The 25,180-nt window shown below is 38.3% G+C and overlaps 2 long non-coding RNA genes across 3 annotated transcripts in view; one reads left to right on the forward strand and one right to left on the reverse strand.

Annotated features, from left to right (window-relative positions):
• Positions 1-8,829, reverse strand: part of LOC137234015 (uncharacterized) — a 33,503-nt gene extending 24,674 nt beyond the window's left edge. The window contains exons 1-2 of one of the 2 annotated variants that reach the window (XR_010947650.1): positions 8,694-8,829; positions 7,537-7,620 (exon numbers count right to left, since the gene is read on the reverse strand). This is a non-coding gene — a long non-coding RNA (uncharacterized lncRNA). Of the gene's footprint in view, positions 1-7,536; positions 7,621-7,800; positions 7,913-8,693 lie in introns of those variants that run through there. The other variant, XR_010947651.1, reaches the window with a different exon arrangement.
• The window catches only part of LOC137234014 (uncharacterized), a 38,427-nt gene extending 19,952 nt beyond the window's left edge, over positions 1-18,475 (forward strand). The window contains exons 5-7 of the long non-coding RNA XR_010947649.1: positions 17,554-17,766; positions 17,824-17,980; positions 18,043-18,475. This is a non-coding gene — a long non-coding RNA (uncharacterized lncRNA). The remainder of the gene's footprint in view (positions 1-17,553; positions 17,767-17,823; positions 17,981-18,042) is intronic.
• The last annotated feature ends 6,705 nt before the right edge of the window (positions 18,476-25,180 follow it).

Raw genomic sequence — 25,180 nt, forward strand, 5'->3', positions numbered from 1 at the left:
CCCCCGACGGGTTTCATCGCGCCATGTTTCCAGGTCGCAAACCCAAATCATCCGGGTACCCCAATGCTTGCCCAAGGACGCCCAGTCCCAGGGCCACAACAGCAATTGCGTCCTGGCCTTCCACAACCCAGGTGTAGTCACCCGTCACTTACCCCCAGAGTGGCGACGTCTCCCCTTATGCACTTCAGAATCCTGCAGTTAAACTGTAATGGACTAACTGGGAAGATCACGGAGATAGTCGATTTCATGAAGCGGCACAACATCCGCATTGCTGCGATTCAAGAGACTAAACTCACAGCAAGATCTACATTGCAGACCTGTTCTGGGTATAACGTTCACAGGAAAGACCGCGAGAGCGGAAATGGAGGCGGTCTCGCGTTTATCATACACCAATCTGTGCAATATTATATATTTGATCCTGGCATGGACCGCAGGGACAATGTCTTAGAACGTCAAGGCCTATCTGTCCGGTCAGGCGATGCAAACCTAGAAATCATCAACATCTACATCCCCCCTGCCACCTGTTACCCCAGTGGATACCGCCCCAATATCAGGGCCTTACTCACTGGCAACAATCGCATTATCCTAGGTGATTTCAATGCCCATCATGATCTATGGCATTCAAACTTGCGGGCGGACAGTAGGGGTGAGTGTTGGCAGATCAAATAGAAGAAACGACGTTCTGCACAATAAACGGAGACGCCCCCACACGTATGGTAGGAAGCTGTCACAGCTCGCCAGATATCTCTATCGTGAGCGCAGAACTCGTAAACTGCATCAACTGGCAGCCGATGGTAACATTTGCATCCGACCACCTGCCCATACTTATTTCGCTTGAGCGTACAGCCGACTTCATCGTCACTGAAAAACGCACTTTCATAAACTTCAAAAAAGGAAAGTGGGAAGAATATAAATCCTTTACAGACAGCCGCTTTGCTGCCCTCCCTATCCCGACTGATGCCCGCCAAGGGGAGCGTGTCTTCCGTAAGGTCATTAAATCCGCCTCGGCACATTTCATTCCCGCCGGGAGAATTCCCGAAATCCGGCCCCACTTCCCGGCGGAGGTCGCAAACTTAGCGAGAGAACGTGACCTTATAAGACAGCTTGATCCAGGCGACCCCCAAATAAGGGATATAAACCAACGCATCAGATTGCTTGTGGATGAACACAAGCGGGCGAAATGGGAGGAGCACCTAAGAGGTTGTAACCTCTCTACCGGTGTGGGTAAACTTTGGTCCACCGTAAAGTCCCTATCGAATCCGACTAAGCACAAAGACAAAGGTTCCATCGCCTTTGGCGACAAAGTGCTGTCGGACGCGAAAAAATGCGCGAGCGCTTTCTGCCGACAATATATAATGCATCTTACGGTCGACAAAGATAGACGGAGAGCCAATAGACGCGCACATAAACACAAATTCAGCGCGTCACCAATCACCATCACCGCTAAAGAGGTTGAGGACGCCATTGGTCGTGCTAAACCATCCAAAGCATTGGGCCCAGACGGCATAGCCATGCCGATGCTTAAAAGCCTAGGGAAAGAGGGTTTCAAATATTTAGCGCATGCTTCAATCTGTTTCTTTCCACCTTTGTCATACCTGAGAAATGGAAAATGGCCAAGGTGGTCCCGCTACTAAAGCCTGGGAAACCAGCTAACATAGGTGAGTCGTATCGTCCGATATCTCTCCTATCGCCAGTGGCAAAGACGCTTGAAGCCATTTTCCTCCCTTATTTCCAAGCAAAGTTGCAGCTAGCCCCTCATCAGCATGGCTTCAGAAAACTCCATAGCACTACCACCGCGCTAAATGCCATTAGCACCCAGATAAATTGCGGTTTAAATCAATACCTCCACCATAGAACAGTACTCGTAGCGCTAGACCTATCAAAAGCTTTCGATACGGTCAACCATGGCTCGTTACTGCAGGACCTGGAAGGGTCTACCCTTCCCCCATATCTTAAAAGGTGGACCGCAGATTATCTGGGTGGTCGGCAGGCATCGGTGCAATTTAGAAACGAAGCATCAAAACCAAGGAAAATTAAACAAGGGGTGCCACAGGGTGGTGTCCTATCCCCACTTTTGTTTAATTTCTACATATCTAAGCTACCTTCACCACCGGAAGGAGTCACAATCGTTTCCTACGCCGATGACTGCACAATAATGGCCACAGGCCCAGGCCCAAAGATCGATGCGCTATGCAATAAAATAAACGGCTATCTCCCTGATCTCTCCAGTTTTTTCGCCTCGCGAAACCTGGCATTATCACCAACTAAATCTTCCGCGACCTTATTTACAACATGGACGCCCCAAATGTCGACCATTTTGAACATCCATGTCCGATGGCACTACGCTACCGACTGTCCTACACCCCAAAATCTTAAGTGTGACATTTGATCAGGGTCTAAATTTTGGTGTGCACGCAGCCGCAATTGTTCCGAGAATTCAGAGCCGTAAAAAAATCCTCAAATCCCTCGCTGACAGTACTTGGGGAAAAGATAAAGAAACGCTCATGACTACATACAAAGCAATTAGCCAACTGATTACGTGCTACGCGTCACCCATATGGTCGCCAAGCCTAAAAAACACCCACTGGAAGAAACTACAGGCCTGCCAAAATACTGCTCTCAGAATCGCCACGGGCTGTCTTCTTATGTCCCCAGAACACCATCTGCATAATGAGGCGAGAATACTCCCCATCAGGGAGAGAAATGAGATGCTGACCAAACAGTTCCTGTTGAATACCCAGAAACCTGGTCATCCCAACAGACATCTGATTGATGAACTAGCACCGCCTAGGGGCTTAAGGATTCATCTCCGTAAGCATTTTGAGGAAATACGGCACCTGAGAACCCAGCCGTATGAAGTGAAAAAACACAAGCAGGTCCTTGGTGAACTCCATAAACAGGCGTCGGACCTTTATGCCGGGAATTGCCCGGTGAATCCAGTGCTTAACGAAAATTATCCAAAACTTGCGGAAGAGGAACGCATACTACCCAGGGAAACGCGTGTCACTCTTGCTCAACTTCGTTCTGGATACTGTAAGAGGTTAAACTCTTACCTATCCAGAATCAACCCCGACATACAAAATGTATGTCCCGCTTGCAACGTGTCCCCACATGACACCAACCATCTCTTCAATTGTAATGTGGAACCAACGCCTCTAACACCCCTTTCCTTATGGTCCACCCCTGTTGAAACGGCAAGTTTCCTTGGACTCCCGTTAGAGGATATTGATGACAATTTGTGATCGATCGCGGCTATTAGGTGGGCGAGCATTGCTACAACAACAACAACAACAACAACAAGAACGTCATCGACGTACATACCTGTCCGTAAAATATCTGCGGCAATTGCTGAGGAAGTTTCAATGTCGTCTGCTAGTTGATCACTTGGATTGTTGCGAAAAACTATTCTTTGGAATTGTGTTTGGTTTGGCTTTACCCATATCTGCCGGTACATCTTTTCGATGTCGCTATTAAAACATATTTAAAGAATCTCCATCGAAGGAGTAGGATCGTTAAGTCGGCCTGAAGTACTGGGCCTGTATAAAGTACGTCGTTAAGGCTTGTGCCATTGGCTGTGAGACACGAAGCGTTGAATACCACACGAACTTTTGTCGTGGTGCTTTCTTCTTTTATAACCGCATAATGGAGTAAGAAGTAACAATCGGTGGTATGATTTTTGGAACTTTTGACATATGTCCCAATATCTCCTATTCCGCTAGTACCCTATTGTACTCTGTCTGTAAGGCCGGTGTCTTGGCTGGGCGCGTCTCATTCCGGTAGAATTGGGAGCAAACGCCGTTTAGGGAAGGCCCTAAGGAGATGTTGTTAGGAAAATCCTGTTTAAATGGAAGGGCGACAATATATTTGCCATCGGAGTTTCTTTCTGTTGTAGCTCTGAAAAGTTTCACGCAATAGGCATTATCTTCGTTAAGTGCTATTTTTTAGGTACGTTTTCAAGTTCCCAGAACGCGGTTAGTTGCTTGTCTAGGCTAATTTCGTTAAAAAAGGATACCCGTGTATTAGTTGGGTGAGGTGCTTCTGCACGACCGGTTAAAATTCAACCGAAGACGGTTTCTTGTGCGAGAAGCGTATTTAGAACGTTCTTCCGTACACCGTTTAGTATTATCTGGGGATAAATGTCGCCTCCAAGTATGAGGTCGACTGGTTCATTAATGAAGAACCTCTTATCCGCCAAAATCGGATCAGGGAAAGCTTGGCGAGTCGTTGCGCTAACTTGGCAAGTCGGAAGGTCCCCTGTTAATTGAGGTAGGACTAGGACCACTGTATCGATGCTTACTAAGGGGTGTGTAAGCGAACCTAAGTTAATCGAGCACAATTCTTTTACCTTCGCGGATAGCGTATTGTTAATTCCCGACGCTTTCACATGCAAACGTTTGGATGGCAGGTTTATTCTCTTCTTGGGTCTTTCTGAAGGTGCACTCGGACCCAGAGTCAATCAGCGCTCTGGCGGAGAATTTCACTCCGTTGTAGTGTATATTAACCCGTGCTCTTCCTAATAATGCCCCTTTAATTGTGTTAGCATGACAGGAAGTGACGTTGTTATTATTATCTGCGTTTTTTCAGCTTCCAGCCTTGCTCTGGCCTGTTGTGAGGTTGAAGGCGTGTTGTCGGTGGCGTTTTGAGTCCACCTTTGAGGAATTGTCTTTGGTTGTGCTGTTGAGAGATGGAGCAAGGTGTTGTGCCTTGCGTGGCACATGCTGCAGTTGAATGGGCTGGTGCATCGTGTCACGGTGTGTCCACCCGACAGACAATTCAGACAATAACTATTGCTTTTTACAAACTCTATTTTCCCTGACGTAGACAACCTACGGAATTTTTGGCAATTTCGCAATTTGTGCTCCCATCTTACATGACAGTTTTGGTACGCTGGCTTGGTAAACCCCAAGTTTTGTAGAATTTTCTCCAAAATTCGAATTTTGATTTTTGGGTTCTTTTGTGGTTTTGTTACCCCTAAGATCAGAAACCGTCTCTAATGTCTGGAAGCGATTGGACAAGAATTTTTCCATATCCTCCCATTTGGGGATATCTGTTTTTCGTTCTACGGTCTGTTCCCAAAGAGGCAATGTAGATTCAGGGACTTTTGTTGAGCATAAGTAAGTTACAATTGCATCCCAATTTGTGATGTCAACATTTGATATTGTAGCGCAAAAATGCAATTGTTTATCTCCCGTTGCAATTTTTTGATTGAGGTTCCACACTCCTGTTCGACTGCCATCACATTAAATAAGAGTTTAAGTTGGTTTTTTACTAGGATACGTTTATTTTCATATCTGTCGCTTAAGTTTTTCCAGGCGGTTGCAAATCCCTCGTTTGTTAACAAGCACCTGCCCACTATTTCTTTTGCCTCCCCCTGAGTCTTTTGTTTCAGATAATATAATTTCTCTTTATCTTTCAGATCGGTATTGTGGATGTAAATGGCCGTGAACATATCTCTAAAGGCTGGCCAAGAAAGGTAGTCGCCTTTAAATACATCGGTGTCGCAAGGCGGCAGCCGTATTTTATGTCCACGGCGCGAAGAGTCTCATCCTTTGCTTTATCTTTTGCCGGCTGTGGGGTGATAGCTTCGACTTCAGCCGCCACAGCAGACATGCATTGCAGATGGCATGCGAAGCAACTTTTATTCTTTCTTCTTAGCGAGCTGAGTTCCTCTTTGGACAGCTCAGGATTGCTGAGGAGACCTTCATATGTAGACTTGGTATTCTTCCATAGTGCCCTTAGTGCAAGGGTCTGCTTGTTCCGGGATTCGGCCGGGGTGGAGTTGAAATCTTGTTCAAACTCGACTATGGAATCAGCCAATCTAATATAAGTCTCCATTGATTTTATTAATTTGAATATCTTGTTTCTTTAAAGGTGTCGAGCTTGGAGGTAAACGACTTAGTGGCGTTGGTGTATACGCAACCGCAGCAAAAACTATAAGTGTTTTTTTTTTTTTTTGGTTTTGAGTGGTACAGCTATCAATCCTGCTGAGATTGAATTGTGTCTAAGTATAATCTTTAAAAACACACGGATTGAAATCTGATCTGATTAAATGTGTTAACACAGATAGAAATCCTTATGTGAATTTAGTGCGATAGGCAAAAATAAGATAATTATGTAAACCACAGATAGAAATCCTGACGAGGATTTAGTGTGTATAAAGTGATATAAAATACAGATTGAAATCCTGAGGAGAATTTATTGTGTATGTAGTGATATGCAGCACAGATAGAAATCCTGAAGAGGATTTAACGTGTATTAGGTGATATTAAAACACAGATAGAAATCCTGACGAGGATATGTGTATACAGTGATGTGCGATGCAGAGAAGAGAATCGTCTGCAAATATTTAATGTGTCTTAACAAGTGTGTTGGACACAGATAGAAATATTTTCCAAAATTTGGCGTGTCTAAAAAAAGGTTTTAAAACGCAGATAGTAATCCTGATGTGGATATAGTGTGTCAACCTCGAGATTTGAAACACAAATCGAAATCCTTATGTGAATTTAATGTGTGTAACCTAGAATTTTGAACCACAGATAGAAATCCCGACGAGGATTTAATGTGTATACCTAGTCATGTGAAACACAGATAGAAATCCTGACGAGGATTTAATGTGTATACAAAAAGTGTGATGTGATCGCTGATGAGTATTCCCGAGTAGCCAACCAGGGTACATTTTCAATATAAATAAGAAAATTAATTTGTTTATCCAACTTAATGTGGAAAATTACACTTTTAATTATTTATTATAAAAACTCTGAAAAAACACAGGCCATATAATATAAAACGATCAGTATAAATTTTGTTTGTGAGCAATTGTGATAAGCCACTAGCCACCCAACGCAGTGCTCATTTTTCGGCTTTCTAGTATTATTTCAGTTCGCAACTGATTAACAAAGTGTGTTCCGTGATGGATATACTAAGGCTATCAACCAAGTGAAAATCTGGTTCCTGTTGCAAGGTTTTTGTCAACGTATGTGACGAATCGGGGGTGTACACAGTGCAGTGACGAGTGTGTGAAAAAAAAACTAAAAAAAAAATCACTGACTGTCTGCCTTGAGCTGTGTCTGGTAACCCTTACCACTGGTGGTGGGAATTACCCGATAGTCAAAAGGCGTTGTGTGCTTAGTAAACACGAAAATTATTTTCACTTACTTTGCCTTTGTTGTATCTATAGCGGAGTGCACTTTTTACGTAAAACACGTAAATTAAGAAAAAATATGTGCAGTACCAAGCAACCACGTACCTTGTGTTTTAAGTTGATCGATGGGCAGCGATGTGTTGATGTGATGGACTGTATGCTAGTAGTGAACTGTATAATGTTCTGATAATGTGTTTTCGATGTGATGCGAATGGACTGTGTTTGATGATGTGATTTCGATGTGATGCTGAATGGACTGTATGAGTGATAGCAATATTGTGATGATGTGATAAGTGGCCTGTATGTGTGTGTGTGTGATAACGAGTTGCCAAAAATGTTGTGCTAGTTGGTTTTCTCGTTGGCTGCTGATTGAATTTAATGCTGATTATAATAACCTCTTTTAAAATGAAGTATCAAATCTCCAAATTTGCTGATTTCTTTGGTTTTAAAGGTGTTTTCTTTCACAATCTTAATCTCCTCTGCGCGTAAGTACCAATGGTTTGCGGGGGGAATGTGGCACCCGGGTCGTGGGACGCGATCGCACGCAAATAAAAAGAAATAAAAGAAGAATTAGAAACGAGTAGTAACAAATTTATTCTCTTTATAAACAATGGAATTGAATTGTTATATTTATGAAATAGGATAATTAATTCACAAACCACTTCGAAATTCCAATTGTAAAATGATGAATTGCAAATATTAATAATATGACGACCGCAAATTGTTAAATAAATTGCAATTATAACGAGAAATATGGGTAGCTGATTGCCATAGAATTGACAATAGAAAATTCGAGTGTTATAATCGCAATTATTAAAATGAATCTAGAGTTGTGCTTTTTCGTTCATTTCAGAGATTCGATTCTTTAGTTCTTTTTCTGAAGAACGAACAAGTGGTTCTTTTTGTTCATCTGTTCTTTTTTGTTTTCAAGCAAATTTGTTCACTGCTGCTTGCACCCGCGAAAAAAGCCAACAAGTATAGATGATGGTGTGTATGCAGCAATGGTTTGTGTAGGTATATTTAAATGTTTTATGAATAAATAAGTTAATATATACATATATGTTTAATTAACTTCAAAAAAAGTTACAAATTTTGGAAGATCCAGGAAATTGAAAGAGTACAGACACAAATTGGATATATGATCTTTTCAAGTTTAATAAATGTAATTAGTTTCTTACAAAAGATGTTTTTCATAATTAGTCCATACATATATTGTTGTAGCAGTGCCACACACAAAGATGACCACACATATCTTTAGTGTAAGTGGCATCATCGACATTCGTAATCAAAATTTTTGCGTATGTATGTATGTTCGCGAACGAGAAGTGAGAAAGAATAACATTAGAAAAAACGAATTAAAGGAACAAATGAACTAAAAGAACAAATTGAACCGAAATCTAAGATCTAGTTCACTTGTTCAGTTGAGAGACCCGGTCCATTGAACAAGTTCAGAACGAAACGACCCAACTCTAAATGAATCACAATCGTAAAGTGCAATTATAGCGTAAATTATATGCACAAACTATGAAAGATATGTAATAAGATAACTTACCTGGGGCTAGCTGCTGGCTCGTGAACGTTTCAAAATAGAGGAAGGGGTCAAGACCGCGAAAAAGTCCGCGGCACCTGCCGATAGCCAACTTTCGTTGAGATTTTCCCCTTCAAAGTTAGCTCTCGACTGGTGTAAGCCGTTACCGGTATTAATAATAAAATAACTAATGCGCGCGTTAGGGTGGTCCGAAATATTTAGGCTGGTGGCCTAAACAGAATTTATAAAGAGCTTAACTCAGTTAACTATAATATAGATTCATAAATCTCCTTTGCGAGCTATGATAAAGAGATAAAGCTTCATAAAATTCCTGTCAAGAATTATAATTTTTCAACAAAAACCTTCTTAACAAGATATGAGATACATATGCTTTTATTTATGATTACGCTCAGATACCACCTTCCGGCCAGTTATGTCTTTTTAAGGTTACGACCGTTCTATGAGGATATGCCGAATTTTATTATGCGCAACCCAACAAAAATTTCTGTAAATATTTTTAAGATAATCTATTCCACTATTAAGTCTATTATAAATTTATTTAAGAAATATGAGTTGATCTCTGAAAATTATCAAGGTGGTATAAGTCAAGTTACTAAACAGCTGATAATTAATAACCTAGAAAAAACTCTAAAAGTTAATAGTTACAATTTTTAAATTCTAATGAAGAATTGTGTTTCGAATTAGAATTTTCGATAACTTTGCGTATGATCTTCACTTTTAGTTTATACTGATTTTATTAATGAATGTAAACTTATGAAAATTTTACAAAAGAAGCTTGTTGTAAATGATTTCTCAAATGTTTTTTTAAACGAGAATTTTTATTCATATCAAGCATTTCAATAACATTACCGTAAACCATATGTAGATATTCAGAGAAGAATTCAAGAAGCGCTTTGACCGCATCTATAACCATATAAATAATACATGAAACAACGTTTCTGAAAATAATTTAAAATTTTCCAAGTTGAAAAATTACTTTCACAGTTTAATTATTTAGCAACATTTGTTTTCAATGCTTATAAAATGTTTTCTCAAAAAAATTCAAATTTATTGAATACTGAAAACCCTTATACATCGTTTATCGTGTAACACAAGTTTACTTCAAGTTACTTTTGAAAACATTTACAGAAATGCCCGTTGGATTTATTTGAATGAATAACTTTTATGAATGGAAATGAAAGTTGTCTTAGTCTAAAAGCTTGGTTTCCTCAAAAAGCCGTGCCGCTCTATTACGGACGTTATTTATCACCGGCTTTGCCTACCGTCATCAGCGGCACCACTTTGTTGTAAAGTTGGTCCACGGTCGCAGTCAATGCATGCCAATCTAATTTCACCATTTTCCACATTTTTTGGGGTTTCTTTAGTTTTGTGTTTTATTTGTATACGTTTTATCAAAAATTTTAAGTTAAAAACTGTTTTTGTTTTTATTAAGTACAAAAGTGTAAAGCAACTAAATTGAAAATCTATTTTACTTTGGCTATGACTATGTGCTTGTATATTTAGCTAAGTGCTCTGTATAAAAAAGAAGGTAATTCCGTTGTCATTATTAAGTGCAATTTTGTTTCAGAAACATATAATGAAAGTTTTTCTTCATGTCGACATTTAATGTAGCGTTGCCTAGTCCAATGTTTGTAGATTAGGCCCTAGGGAGTAGGGATGGCTCCCTAGGGGGTTGGGGGTATTAATTTTGCCGTTGTGTTTAGTTGGGTTCAATAGGGACCTTACGGTAGACCATAGCTTACCCACACCGGCAGAGAGATTACAATTCTTTAGGCGCTCCTCCCATTTCGACCGCTTGTGTTTATTCGCAAGCTGTCTGATGCGTTGTTTAATATCTCTTATTTGGGGGCCGCCAGAGTCGTGCTTCTGTCTTGTAAGCCCACGTCTTCTCACTAGAGTAGCGGCATCCGCTGGATTCTTGGAATAAAACGAGTCGACGTTGATTCGATGACCTTGCGGAATGCACGCTCACCTTGATGGGCATCAGTCGGCATTGGGAGGGCAGCGAAGCGATTGTCTATGAACGTTTGGAAATCTTCCCATTTTCCCCTTTCCCTTTTTGAAGCTGATGAAAGCGTAGAATTTATATATAATGATAATATATATATGAAAGAAGTATAATTTTAGCAAGTATGAATTTCATTACTTTGCCAAGAGAGGTATAATGAAAAGATTAAGAAAAAATTCAGAAATTACTCCAATGCGTCATTGAAAAACTTTTTTCAGTTTTTAATCATCAAAAGTAAACCAATATTATTATTCTCTTTGTTCTTCTTTATAAAATCTTAAAACTTAATAATCAAAGTAGAAAATAAAATAATATTTTTGGTCTCCCTTTTTTTACATTCAAATGTATTTATAGAACTTTCAAAATTTTTTCTAATTTGTAGTAGGGGTATGCTACACCATGGTGCTATGTTATTTACTAAATATACATTGAAAGTTGAATGCCACCAAACATTAAATGATATGCAAGCAAGTATACACTACTTATAAATAAGCAAATCATCTGTTTAGAGTGCAAACCTGCAAAGTAAAATTTTTTTCAAAAGATGACTTTTGGATGCAGTTTGATAGAGCAAGAGCTAATGCATCAACATGGCATAACAACAACATCAACAACTTTATAATGAGTAAACTTCCTGTGCTTTCAATGAAAAAATCAAACAGTTTTTGCCTGTCATGTAAAATTTTTGAGAAGCTTTGCACTCTAGGCCGAAGAAATACTGAAATGGAAGTATTACTGCGTCCTTCCTTGAATAGGGTGAATTGATAAAAAGTCTTTTAATGTGTCTCTTAAATTAAAGGCTCTTCTTGTGGCGTTGTTTGAGCATGCGAGCCTTGCATTTGGCAAAGGTACTTCAATTTCACGCCTCCACAAACCCCTTCTTACAATGCCATTCTCCTCCTCATCCACTGCTTCAGGCGGGCAATAGCTACCATCGTGCATTTTAAGAAAGTTGTGCAACACGACGGTAGCCTTTACTATTTTTTCGGCGGATTCAGGACTCGTATTCAATGGGCTTTACAAAATTCTCCAACGGCAAGCCAAAATACCAAATATTCAATTACGCGACGATCACGAGACAGGCGTTGGTTGTCGTTCAATCTTTCTGGAACCAGGTTTGTTCCTAAAATCAATAAATATTAAAGGTGCGAAGGAAGAATTGCAATTAATTCTACGAACCTGGATATGGCTTCATTAGAAACGGTTTCAAAGAAAACGCATTATCGCCCACAAAATAGTGTAGAAAACTGACACATGTACCTGGAAGCATTTCATTTTCAGGCAAGTCCAGCTTTCCACCATAAAGGACTTTATCAAACCCGGAATTCCATAGTATCCCGCCGTCGCTTTGGGAACCGTGTGCGCCAATGTCGATGCAGGTAAAAGTATAGTTCGCGTCACAAACTGCAAGCAGAACTATAGAAATTCCCTTTGTAATTGAAAAATTGTGAGCCTGAATTTGATGGGCTAAATATGTTTATATGTTTGCCATCTATTGCTCCAACGCAATTTGGCAAATCTCACATTGTATAGAAATCCCTGGCGATTCGTTTCCACTCGTCTTTTTGTGGTACGGACAAATAAATGGGCCCCAGTATTTCTCCCTAGCGCTTCACATGTTTCTCCAACAATGTTCTACATAGTGGAAAGTCCAATTTTGAAAGCGGATGCATGGAATGGTTTGCTTCCGCCATGAGCCAAGTAACTAATAAGAACACACATTACATATATAAATCCTATATTTATTAGGCACACATTTTACCTGAGGGTCAAGTAAAGCCGACGTTGAGGAGAAATGTACGGCCGATTTGAATGCTTTACAAGTTTCTCTTGTATTAGACGCAGCAAAAACCTTATCCATTCTTATATTATTTCTGAGCTCCTCAGGAAAAAGGGAATGATTTTCGAAAAAGCCATGGAGATTGCGATCTCTTAGAGCTGGCCGCACTTACCACCTACGATTGCCGTGTATACGGTGGCTTCGAAAAACATGAAAATAATTAAAATTACTTCTATTTCTTCCATTTTTTTTTTTAATTATAACACTTAAGCAAAGTTGTTTTTTATAGCGTTTTCTCTTCTGGAGACATTACTAGAATAAATGAAATGAAATGAAAAAGTGTTACGCTCTTTGTACGCCGCGCAAGGGTTGTAAATATATTTTGTTCTATTCTAAAAAGCGGGTAAAGCCTTTACAGGGTATTTCATTCTTTTGCGAAAATTGTTGCCTGCCCGGAACGCAAAAGCGTTACACTTTTTGTACATAAACAAATTGACACATTTGGCGAAAATAAACATCAGCTGACTTTTGTTTACAAATACGCCATCTTGCATAATTCATTGTGGCGCTGTTACTGTCACGCATAAGCTTGTGTTAAACGCTTATGAAAAATGTCATTGTGTCTCGACCTTAAATTTAAATTTTTTCTTATCACACTTATGCTGCTACAATCAAAAAAATTTTATAGGCTGTCTTGTTTTGATTTTGAAATCAAAATACATTGCGAGCATTTTCTATTAGCAATATAGGAGAATTACATATATGTGTGATTGTGACCTCTCAGTCACAGCGGCTTTTAACCGTGACTGTGACTGAAAAAAAAACATATACCCGTCAAGAGGAATCAGTTTGGGTGTTCTATACGACAGCGTGACACTGATAATACGCGTCCGAGAATATCGAGAGAGGTGTCAAAAGACGCGTATTGACCTCGACAGCAATAATCCGAAGGCGGAAAATAAAAATTTTTGGTTTGTCCGGAGTTTTTGCGAAAGAAATAGAAAATTTTCATGTGGTTGTTGTAATTTTGATTATTTTGTGTACCCACAAGAAAAACTGTGGGTAAAAGTGTCTTGCGCGGATATAGATTTGGTCTCCAAACCGGCGTTGGACCCACCCAGGGTAATTTTTTTATAAGCTCGACCGAAGGCCGCCAATGCAGAAAGGTGTTCTGCGAAAAAATACTATGGATTCCACACCCGGTTTCGGAGCGCTCCGTGGCCATTTTGCGTTATTTTTGAAATATCTTTTGACAGAAATAAAATTTGGAATTTCCGCTTTTGGATTTGTGGTCCTGAAATCAAAAACCGTCTTTTCACACCTCTGCGATCACCACCGCGATTTTCAAACTTTTGTTAATTTGTAGGGGTAGAGGGGGTCCTAAAAATCACAAAATTATCATCCGCAGCTCTAGGAAACTTTTAGTTTATGAAATATAAGCTTTTAGATTTCTAAATTTAGTAAAATTTCAACTTAAGTCCTGCACTTAAAATTCGGGTCGCACATGTCGATAGCGGTATCAAAGGACGCGTATTTGCGTAAAGATTCAGAATCCGAAAGCAGAAACTATATTTTTTATCTCGTTTTAAAGTTATTCGCTGAAAACACGTCAATGTATTTGATAGTGTGTTTGTTTGCATTTATGTCGACGTGTCACCAGCTTATAATGTTCTACCAAGATAGAAAGATATTGTTGCGGAGCTGGCAACACTATTCACAACCTTCATATGTTTTCGTTTGTTTAATTGCAACAACGAAAAAAGCGACAATAGTACCGACGTGTTTTCCGCGAATAACTTTTAAACGAGATAAAAAAATATAGTTTCTGCTTTCGGATTCTGAATCTTGACGCAAATACGCGTCTTTTGATACCGCTAGCGACATATGCCACCCGAATTTCAAGTGCAGGACTTAAGTTGAAATTTTACTAAATTTCGAAATTAAAAAGCTTATATTTCATAAAATAAGAGTTTCCTAGAGTTGCGGATGATAATTTTGTGATTTTTAGGACTCCCGCCACCCCTCGAAAAAAAAGTTGGAAAATCGTGGCACCTTATTCAAAATATTCCCCATATTCCTTGTCAGCTGTCGCTAAGTGTACTGTGATATTTCAGTATTTGTATTTATTTGAAAATTTGTTCCTAGCACAAAAATTTTGACAAATTATTTAACAGTGCTAGCATATATGTAATACTCCTATATTGCTACAAAATGCTAGGTACATTCCCAAACATCAGAGTGCCGATATATTGCTTTTTAAACGTTTTTGTTTTTGTATTCAATAACCGAATGTACCTAAATTTAAAATTTTTCTTGTCACACTTATGCTGCTACAATCACAAAAATTTTATAGGCTGTCTTGTTTTGATTTCGAATTCAAAACACATTGCGAGCATTTTCTATTAGCAATATAGGAGTATTACATATATGAGTGCTAGTCATGAATAGCATGAGCTATAAAAATTGAACATTTATAATAATAAATTAGATTAATCAAATTAAATTAAATATAACAGATAATATTTAAATATTTAAGTATGTAGATTTAATCTTAAAACCAAAGAAAAGTAATAAATATTAAAAGACAGCAGTAGTTATGATAACCTTTGGCTGATTAAAGATCGAGTAGTATTTAACCAATAAAGAAAGAAGACAGTAGCTGTGACAAAATCACAGGTACACGGATATTTGCCAACTCTAGGACAAACTAGCGATGGACGATATGGCTATTTATAGCTATCAGTGAAAATAGATATGGCTATTTTTGAATCTCGGCTATTTTTTATAGCAATAGCGATCGCTTTATTTTAACAAGCCATTCTATACAGAAGATATGATGGGCGATACAGCGATTTTGAGCTATCAGTGAATATAGATATGGCTATTTTTCTTTACTTTTCAAATTACTTTCACTGTTGTACTCCATGGAGCACAGAGGATCATATGCCAAAGTACTAAAGAGGAATTGTGTCGGAAAGAATTATCGGAGTGAATTTAATTTAAAATGAAAGTAAATGAAGAGGGACAATACAACTTTTATATTTTTTACTACGAATATTCTTATGTTATTTAGCATTTGCGTGAATAAAGAAACTAATATTTCTCTATACTATAGTATGTATCAGGCATGCTTAACCAACGAACCGATATCATTTCGTTACGATAATCAACGTTAACAAACGAAACAAAGTCATTTGGTTTCGTTTATTAACGTTAAGAACGTCATTTGACATTCTTAACGTTAATAAACGAAACGAAATGACTTTGTTTTATTTATTAACGTTAATTATCGTAACGAAATGATATCGGTTCGTTGGTTAAGCATGCCTGGTATGTATACATAAAACCAGTGCTCATTTTATCAGAGTTGCGATAGTAAAATTTTATTATCAATTATTTGTATGCAATATTTTACTTTTGGGAACTCTGTTCGATCGTCATCGTGTCGTGATCACGGTCGTTAAAAAACAAGCAATGATCGGCTGATGGTGGTCCGCAAACGCGTTGCAAAGGAGTATTATTAGAGTACTCCAACATGAAGAAAATGGAACACGTAATCCAACAATTTTTGCAGGGGATAATTAACGTTAATAATCGAAACGAAATGACTTTGTTTCGTTTGTTAACGTTGATTATCGTAACGAAATGATATCGGTCCGTTGGTTAAGCATGCCTGATACATACTATAGTATAGAGAAATATTAGTTTCCTTATTCACGCAAATGGTAAATAACATAAGAATATTCGTAGTAAAAAATATAAAAGTTGTATTGTCCCTCTTCATTTACTTTCATTTTAAATGAAATTCACTCCGATAATTCTTTCCGACACACTTCCTCTTTAGCACTTTGGCATATGATCCTCTGTGGGTGCTCCATGGAGTACAACAGTGAAAGTACTTTGGAAAGTACTCTCACGTAGGTACTCTATGGAATACTCACAAAGAAAGCGAGAGTGGGGTCACCTACTCCTCTCCCAGGACATCGCAATGTTAATTTGTTGCACATTTTTTGTATGAATACAGATTAGTTTTGGAACACTCCTATACTCCCAAAGGAGTGTTCCTTACATTATTTATGGAGTAGTCGCGTTTTTTGAAGGGTATTAGTATTAGAATTTCATGCTGAAGGAAAATCGCCAATCGCTATAATCGCTATTTACGATATTCTGCCCGAGATGATTGTCATTCAAAAGAATCGAATGAAGGAAAATCGCCAAACACTGATATATTTGGATTGCAATGGCTATAGCTATTAGCGATTTGTCAATGGCGGCGATGCAATCACGAAAAGCGAAATATCGCGCCATTGCTAATTATTAGGGTACTCCAACCCAGCAAAAATCTAGTGACCAAAAATGGCGACCAACAACAAAATATCCCACATTGTTCCACAATTGCTAGTATGGCAGAATGAGATGGCCTAATTGAAATGCCCGATACATATATGCTTGCCTTTTCTTACATGCTATGTAGCCTCAAATACGTCACAAAAATTTTTTGCGAATCCGCCATTTGTTGTTTTCAGCTTGAAACGCAACAGCAGAGTAATAAAAATTTATTTACAAATAATTTCGGATATAATAAAAACTAAATTTAAATTAAGTGTTGTGTGCGCTACGGTATTTGCATTTATATTTTCCACAAAGGAACCAAAATCAAGTGAGTTTTAATGAAAGTAGGTTATTGCATTTTTGGTAGCATCTGCGTACAGTGAATAATGCAATTCGTGCATGCAATTTCTTTTGTGATTGTGGAAAAGATGTTGTGGAGAAAATGTTTAAATTTATGTTGTCTTTTAATGCATGTTTATTGGAAAGCCAAGAAAAAATAGTCGCTCAGCATCAGGTAGGGTAATTCTTTTTGTATATAAATGAACATTGCGAAAAATGTGACTATCGCTGCTTTGATGAAGGTGGTCGTTGCGAATATTTTTCCCTATGGTAATAGTCTAGTTGAGGGGTCGACTTCTAATACGCTACCAAAAATAACGAGAGAGGTGTCAGAAGACGCGTATTAATTTCGAGAACAATAATCCGAAGGCGGAAAGTTATTATTATTTATGCCATCATTTCAGCTTCCAGAATTGGCAGAAGTCATGGCTCAACATAAAGTTATGCGTGACTCAAAAGTTCTGATTAAGAAAACGCACAAAATAGTATGCCGTATCAGCGGAGAAACGGAAAATGATACTCACACCGAGCTCTCTATCGTTATGCCACTAACATCGTTGGATTCAGTTTATGACATTGAGAAAAAGTTGGACTCAGATGATTATCAAGAATCAATGGTATTTTTTAATATTTTTAATTGTATTTCACAACTTAAATTGTTGGTTTTCATTTAGAAATCATATATCTTTATGCTGAAAGGTGCATCATCAGACATTATTGGAGTAATGAGAAAACTTTTCTCTGACAACGTTCTTTTCAATTTTAACTGGGACGGAGTACATGGCAAACGATCTTTATCTAAACTGAAACTTGTGAACAGCGTACTTTTTGGTAGTGTAATTTAAATTGTTTTAAAATGTCATTATTTTCAATGTCCATTCCTATTAATTTAGACGTTTTCAAACTGCAAGGCAGGATCGACTTCGAAGACAGCATGAGACGGTGTTTAACGCTGAGCCACAACCGGCATAAACAAAGGCGGTATCTGACCAATAAATCCAGCTCTGCAACAGCATAAACCTACATACAACAAACGAACAAGACACACTGAAATAATCTTGATTAAAAACTATATAAGAACCTAATAATTCTAAGTTTTTTCCTACGTTCCTATTCTAAGGTTTTTATGCCTAATTAAAATAATATTCAACAATCGCACAAAGTTTGCAAAGAATTTTAAAGAAATTTAATTGCAACGAAATGTCAATAATTTTTAACCAAAAATTTATAAACTAGATGTATAAGAAATAAGTATTTTGAATATAAATATTTCTGATGAACTTAGCTGAAATAATTTTAATTTTTTTCCTACGTTACTAATCTAAGCTTTTTATGCTCTAATTAAAATAATATTCAACAATCGCACAAAGCTTGCAAAGATTTTTAAAGCAATCTAATTGCAACGAATTTGTCAATAATTTTTAACCAAAATTTATAAAATAGATGTATAACAAAAAAATATTTTTAATATAAATAATTGCTGATGAATTTAACTGACAGTACCAATACCGTCAACTAAATAGTCCTTATAAATATTGTAATCACATAATTCAAAACAAAAAATTACTATGAGTACCTACGTTTATTATTGCAAAATCACGAAGAAAGAAAATTGCAAGTACATTCAATCTAAAATTATTCCACTGAATGCATATATCGCATTTTAAACTAAAAAATGTGAAATCTTAAAAAAATTTCAGATCGGTATTTAAGTGTAAATCGATCCATGGAAGCATCGTGAAATAACTTTTTTTGGTAGTTAAAGTTATCGTTTAGCCTGGTTTTGTTACCAATTTTGTTATTTTCGTGGTATAAATCAACATTCAACACAAAGTTACTCTGATTATGAGTTAAAATACTTTAAGGGTTAGGTTGCGATATGCAAAATTACATATTTTTGTACACAGTCCTAAAATGTAAAGGAAAAAAATGTATATTTGTGTATTAATTAAATTATTCAAAGAATATTGTTATATTAATGATACAGAGAAGCGCCAACACGAATGCAAGTGGTTTCAAACCACTGGTAGGCAATTCACCACTTTAACTGTCAGAAAAAATTTTAAATTTTTATTTTATGTAAAAGAATTTCAAAGTTGCAATTGAAGTTCTGAAAGCTCGGGAATTTCAATTGAAGTTCAAAAAATTACAATTGAAGTTCACAATTTTCAACAGAAGTTCAGTAAATTATAATTGAAGCTCAGGAATTTCAACTGCAGTTCAGCATATTACAACTGAAGTTCAGAAAATTACAATTTAAGTTCAAATATAATTTTCTGAACTACAAACAGAAATTCTGAACTTCAATTTTAATTTCCTGAACTACAAATAGAAATTCTAAGTTTGAATTTAAATTTTCTGAACTTGAATTGAAATTTTTGAACTTAAATTGTAACTTTCGAACCTCAATTGCAGCTTTCTGAACTAAAATAAAAAAGGTATAGCATTAAAATTGGCGAATTACAAGTCAACTTACCCAAATTGTGAATTGCCTACTCGCGATTTGATGGTTTACTGCAACCAATAGTTCTGTTAGTTCTCTCTTCTGTTTTCTATATCATTAATTAAATTATTTTAACTTTGTATGCATACAATCGCATACAATAAAATTTGTATTTATGGGTCAACAACAAGACTGAAAAACTATTCCTTCCTTAAGACTTATAGTTAATAATTTACAACTTTTATAAATGTAATATATTATAAAAATGTTGAATAAAAGAAATGTTAATAGATTTGAATTAAAGAAATATTTTATTTATATAGCAGTATAATCCAAGTAAAAAGACGGTCATAATACTAGTCAAAAGGCGGTCATATTAACGTAAAAATACTGTAAAAATACTCGTCAAGTTACAGGTATATAACTTAAAATATGACTGCCATAACGTGAATGTAAGAACAGTACAGCACTGTAGTTTGTTTACATTTCGATAACCTAAAACCGTATATGTGTGAGCAGTATGGACAATCACATAAATAGGTACGACGGAATGGACTGGTCACGAAAGTTACCGCTGCCCTGTACAAATGCTACTAAACGATTTACGTGTTCCATCGACACAGCTTTTAGTCATTTTCCTAAGCAATTTACGGGCACATTTTTGCTGGGAACATGAAGAAAATGGAACACGTAATCCAACAATTTTTGCAGGGTAGTGATAGCGGGGATGCAATCATCGATAGTGAAATACCGTTCATCACTACTCATCTGTGTGCTTCACTTTCCGACTGAGTAAAAAAGGTTATTGGATACAAAAAGGAATAATTTTCTCGAAAATTGGAAAAAATATACTTTTACAAAAGTTTGCCAGCTATTATCGACAAATGGGGATAGTTGTCTTAAGAACTGCACAACGAAAAAAATTTCTCGTCAACAGACAGTGGTAAATAAGGGCGAAAAAAGTGTGCTTTTTGTGCAGAGAAATTGTGGAAACGGCGAACGGAACAAAGCAAACTGGTGCAACAACAATTTCGACGATGAAGTGATGTGCAATAATTGCAAAAAATGCGTTTGCAATGTGCGTGGAAGCACATATGGATCCCAAATTATTAATCTTTCGATGAGGGCTAAACATAGGGAAAACACCCTACATTCTAAAGGTCCACTTGAAGAAACAGTACTAAAATGTTTCTCGTGTGGAGCACGTAATTTATTTGTATTAGGATTAATTCCAGCACAGGCTGATTCTATTGTAGTGTTGTTAAGCCGGTAAGCTGAAAATGGAGTATGTAACGAGTCAATCGGTCAATCAAATAACCTTAATGTTTATGTTATAAAAACACAACACTGTTTACATGCAACTCTGCGCGAATACCATCGTAATACTACTCTGTACATATCGTATGTTTTTATGTATATCGCAACCCTGACAATCACTTGTCATCGCTTCGCAAATATTTTCAGTTGTTCATTTTATTCATTCAGCCACTGGCTTCTGACGAGTGCGGTTCTCGTCCGATATTGCTTCGGACAGTCCAAACTAATACATTTAAAGCTAAGCTGAAAGTATTTGCATATATATTTTCCGTATATGTTGTAATTTGACTTTGTGTTCAATAAAGTGTCAGTGGACACATGTACAATCTGAGAAGCAAGAATAATATAGATTTTTCATTGGCGCCCAAATAAGTGGCTACGAACCACTCCAATTGTAACTCACCGCAAAGGGCAAGCATGGCTACGTTTTCACCAAAACAGTTTACACAAATTTTAGCTGCAATATCAAACGGTAAAAGTATCGGATCTTTTACGCAATGCACTTCACGTTTTCGCGGACAACGGGACCCTGCAGCGGTTGAAGAATTTATAACCGCTATGACGGTGTATAAAGACATCGAAAAAATTTCCGACAACGATGGTTTGCGCGGTATACCACTACTACTCGAGGACTACGCTGCAACGTGGTGGATTGGCGTGAAGGAGTCCGTGCCTACGTTTGATGCTGCGATAGAATTAATTCGCTCAACATTTTCGCCACCAACTCCTGATTGTAAAATATTTTTAAACTTCTTCGAACAAAGACAACAAGTGCGTGAACCTAGTGACAGCTTTATTTGCAAAAAGCGACTGCTATTCTCTCAGTTGACTAACTCCGTAAGTGAAATTGTACAATTGAACATGGTTTACGGCCTCTTATCAGTCAAGATCAGAGAGCGCGTTCATCGTGAAGCGTTTACAACATTCGACGAGTTGATAGCAGGTTGCCGGGATGCAGAAATATTTTTAGCTGAAGTAAAGCAGCTCATGCCAGCTGTGAAGGAAAAGTCTGAACATGCGGAAGTACCGAATAGGTGTTCATTTTGTAGACTACGAGGCCACAACGCAGATGTTTGCTTCAAGAAAAAGAAGGAGCAACAGTCGCAACAGGCACAGCAGTCACAACAACAAACTAACGCAGCAAGTACAAGCACAGGTGTGCCGCAAATCAAGCGTGGCGCCTCGTTCTCATGTTACGGCTGTGGTGCACCAGGCGTTTACCGTGCAAACTGTCCAAAATGTAGTGGACACAACAAGGAGAGCCCACAGTATCTACCTATAAACAGCGTATCCACTACCATTGTTGGAAGAGCAATTCCATCCGTCCAATTTGAGATGTTCGAAATGCAAGGTGAAGCATTATTTGATACTGGAGCGAAAACCAGTGTAGCTAGCGCTCACCTAAAGAAAATAATGACTAGCAAAGGGTGTGTGTTTCAGGATGTGTTGGCAGATGTCACGTTGGCAGATGGAACAACTACTTTGTAAAAGGTATTGTCCACCATATGTGACTTAACTATCGGTAACCGGCAACGAAAGATACGAACGATATCACTTCCTAACGCTAAGAAAATCATACTCTCATAGGGGCAGACTTTTTGGAACAAGCTGGTATAGTGTTGAATTTGGCTCAGCGCTTTTGGTATTTTGAGGGTGAACCTAAGATAAAGTACGACTTTGTGAAACCTAAACCAGGTAAACTACCGTATGCTATGGACATAGCTGGGGCACATGTCGTAACAAGCTATTTACAGTCACCTTGCACTAAAACCACAAACGAACTTTCGAACTTCATATGCTACGTCGAAAAGTATGCCGCAAGCCAGACTACTCCTGACTCACCAGAGATTTGTAGAGAGAGTAACTACGGTCCAGCAGTAAAGAATAAACGAGCGCGCTCAAACGACTATTCACCAACCGTCGTTCAAAACATCTTTAGAAACTCAATACCTGTCGGGGAAACCACGCCTGAGAGCTCTTCTCGTTTGTTCGCACCTCCAATTAAAGTAAGAGCCACGAGTGATGAGTTCACCAAATTTTGTGATGACAACTTTTTTCCAATAAATTTTTTGGATGTAAATTTTCCAGACGGCCAAGAGCTGACTGTGGCAGAAAAGACGAAGTTGGATGCATTGCTATCCGAAAACGCCGATATTTTTAAGGAAACGACTTCTGCAACAACATTTGCAATACACAGAATCGACACAGGCGAACACCCTCCAATCGCTTTGCCACCGTATCGCTTATCACCTCAACGTAAAGAGTTACTAAAAATTGAACTCGACAAAATGCTGAGTGCTGGCATAATAGTACACTGTGAATCACCTTGGGCGTCCCTAGAAATCAGGTGGTATACGAGTGTGCATCGATTATAGAGAGTTGAATGCTATCACCAAACCAGATAGGTATCCGTTACCACGAATTGGTGATTTATTGCATGAAGCGAAAGTCACAAAATACATGTCAACGTTAGATTTACAAGCGGGATACTGGCAAGTTGGTATGAGAAACGAGGACCAAGACAAAACTGCTTTCGTTACGCCGTTTGGGATGTACAAATTTACGCGAATGCCTTTTGGCCTGCGCAATGCACCAGCGACCTTTCAGCGATTGATAGATCGCCTTAAATTCGCGTTATGTGACATAACGTTAGTTGCGTATTTGGACGACATTATTTTATCTTCCAAGAGTTTTGCGGAGCACTTAGATGATCTTAGAAGGCTTTTTGATCGTCTGAGGCAATTTGGTCTTAAGGTGAATCGACAGAAATGCCGTTTTGCCTGTCAAGCTGCGAAGTATTTGGGTCACATATTAACACCTGATGGTATCAAAATTGATCCAGACAAAGTTTCAGCAAATCACTCCGCAAGCCTCCGAGAAACGTGAAGGAGTTATTATCGTTTCTACAAGTGTGCTCGTGGTACAGGCGTTTTGTACCCGCCTTCGCAAATGTTGCCAAGCCGCTTTCACAACTGAAGAAGAAAAATGTTAAATGGGAATGGTCGGATCAACAGCAGGAAGCGTTTGATGAACTGAAGCAGCTATGGACGACGACACCAATTTTAAAACAAGCAGATGAAAACTTGCCGTTCATCCTCAAAACCGATGCTAGTGGATATGCACTAGGAGCAGTCCTGATCCAGGGGGAGGGGCCAGATGAGCATCCCATAGAGTATGCAAGTAGATTGCTAACAAAAGCCGAGCAGAACTATTCCACAATTGAACGGGAAGCCTTGTCTATCGTGTGGGCTGTGCAGAAATTCCGAGGATATATTGAAGGCTCCGAGGTGAAGCTCATTACTGACCACCGGCCATTGAAGTGGCTGATGAAATTAAAATCTCCTACAGGAAGGCTTTCTCGTTGGGCATTATTGATACAGTCTTTTAATATACAAATTGATTACAAGCCTGGAAGAACTAATGTCGTATCAGATATGTTATCGTGGCCGCCATGTGAGGCCGAACACGTTGCTGAAGAACTCTGCGACACATACTCATTCGAAATTGATCTCCCACGGTTAGGAGCAAAGCAGATAAGAGAAGGGCAGATAAGCGACCCAGATCTGAAGGCAATTATTGACTGCTCCGAAAATAAAACTAACGATGCGGTGCATTGGTCCAAAAGAGGTTACACCATGAACGATGGTGTATTGTATTGTTACAATGACGATTATTATGCGAGGACGCATAATTAGTCATCCCTACATCTGAGCATTCGGCGATATTGGACCACTACCATAATAAAGATATAGCAGGTCACTATGGGATTGATAGAACGGGGAATAAGATAATGTCCCGCTATTACTGGCCTGGAATTCGTAAAGATATTGAAAGCCACGTGAAAAGTTGTATCGATTGTCAACGGTACAAAGTATCCAACCTGAAACCAATGGGCTTGTATCAAACTACGTACAGTAAACAACGCTTTGAAACCATAGCTATCGATTTATTTGGGCCTTTGCCAGCAGATATTAATGGTATGCAGTGGATATATATAGTGGAGGATGTAGAGAGTCGTTGGGTGGAACTATTTGCGCTAAAAGAAGCCTCTGCTGAAATCTGTGCGAGAACGTTGATAGACGAAGTGTTCCTACGGTATGGCGTTCCAAGACGAATCATCAGCGACAATGGGGTACAATTTGTATTGGCAGTTATGCAGAAGCTAACGTTCTGTCTCGAAATAAGCCAAGTGTTTACCCCCTTGTACCATCCCCAAGCCAACCCCGTAGAGCGAAAGAATCGGGACCTGAAGACGCAGTTAGCAATTTTGG

Source organism: Eurosta solidaginis, chromosome 5 (assembly GCF_040869045.1).
Source record: "Eurosta solidaginis isolate ZX-2024a chromosome 5, ASM4086904v1, whole genome shotgun sequence".
Taxonomy (NCBI): Eukaryota; Metazoa; Arthropoda; class Insecta; order Diptera; family Tephritidae; genus Eurosta; species Eurosta solidaginis.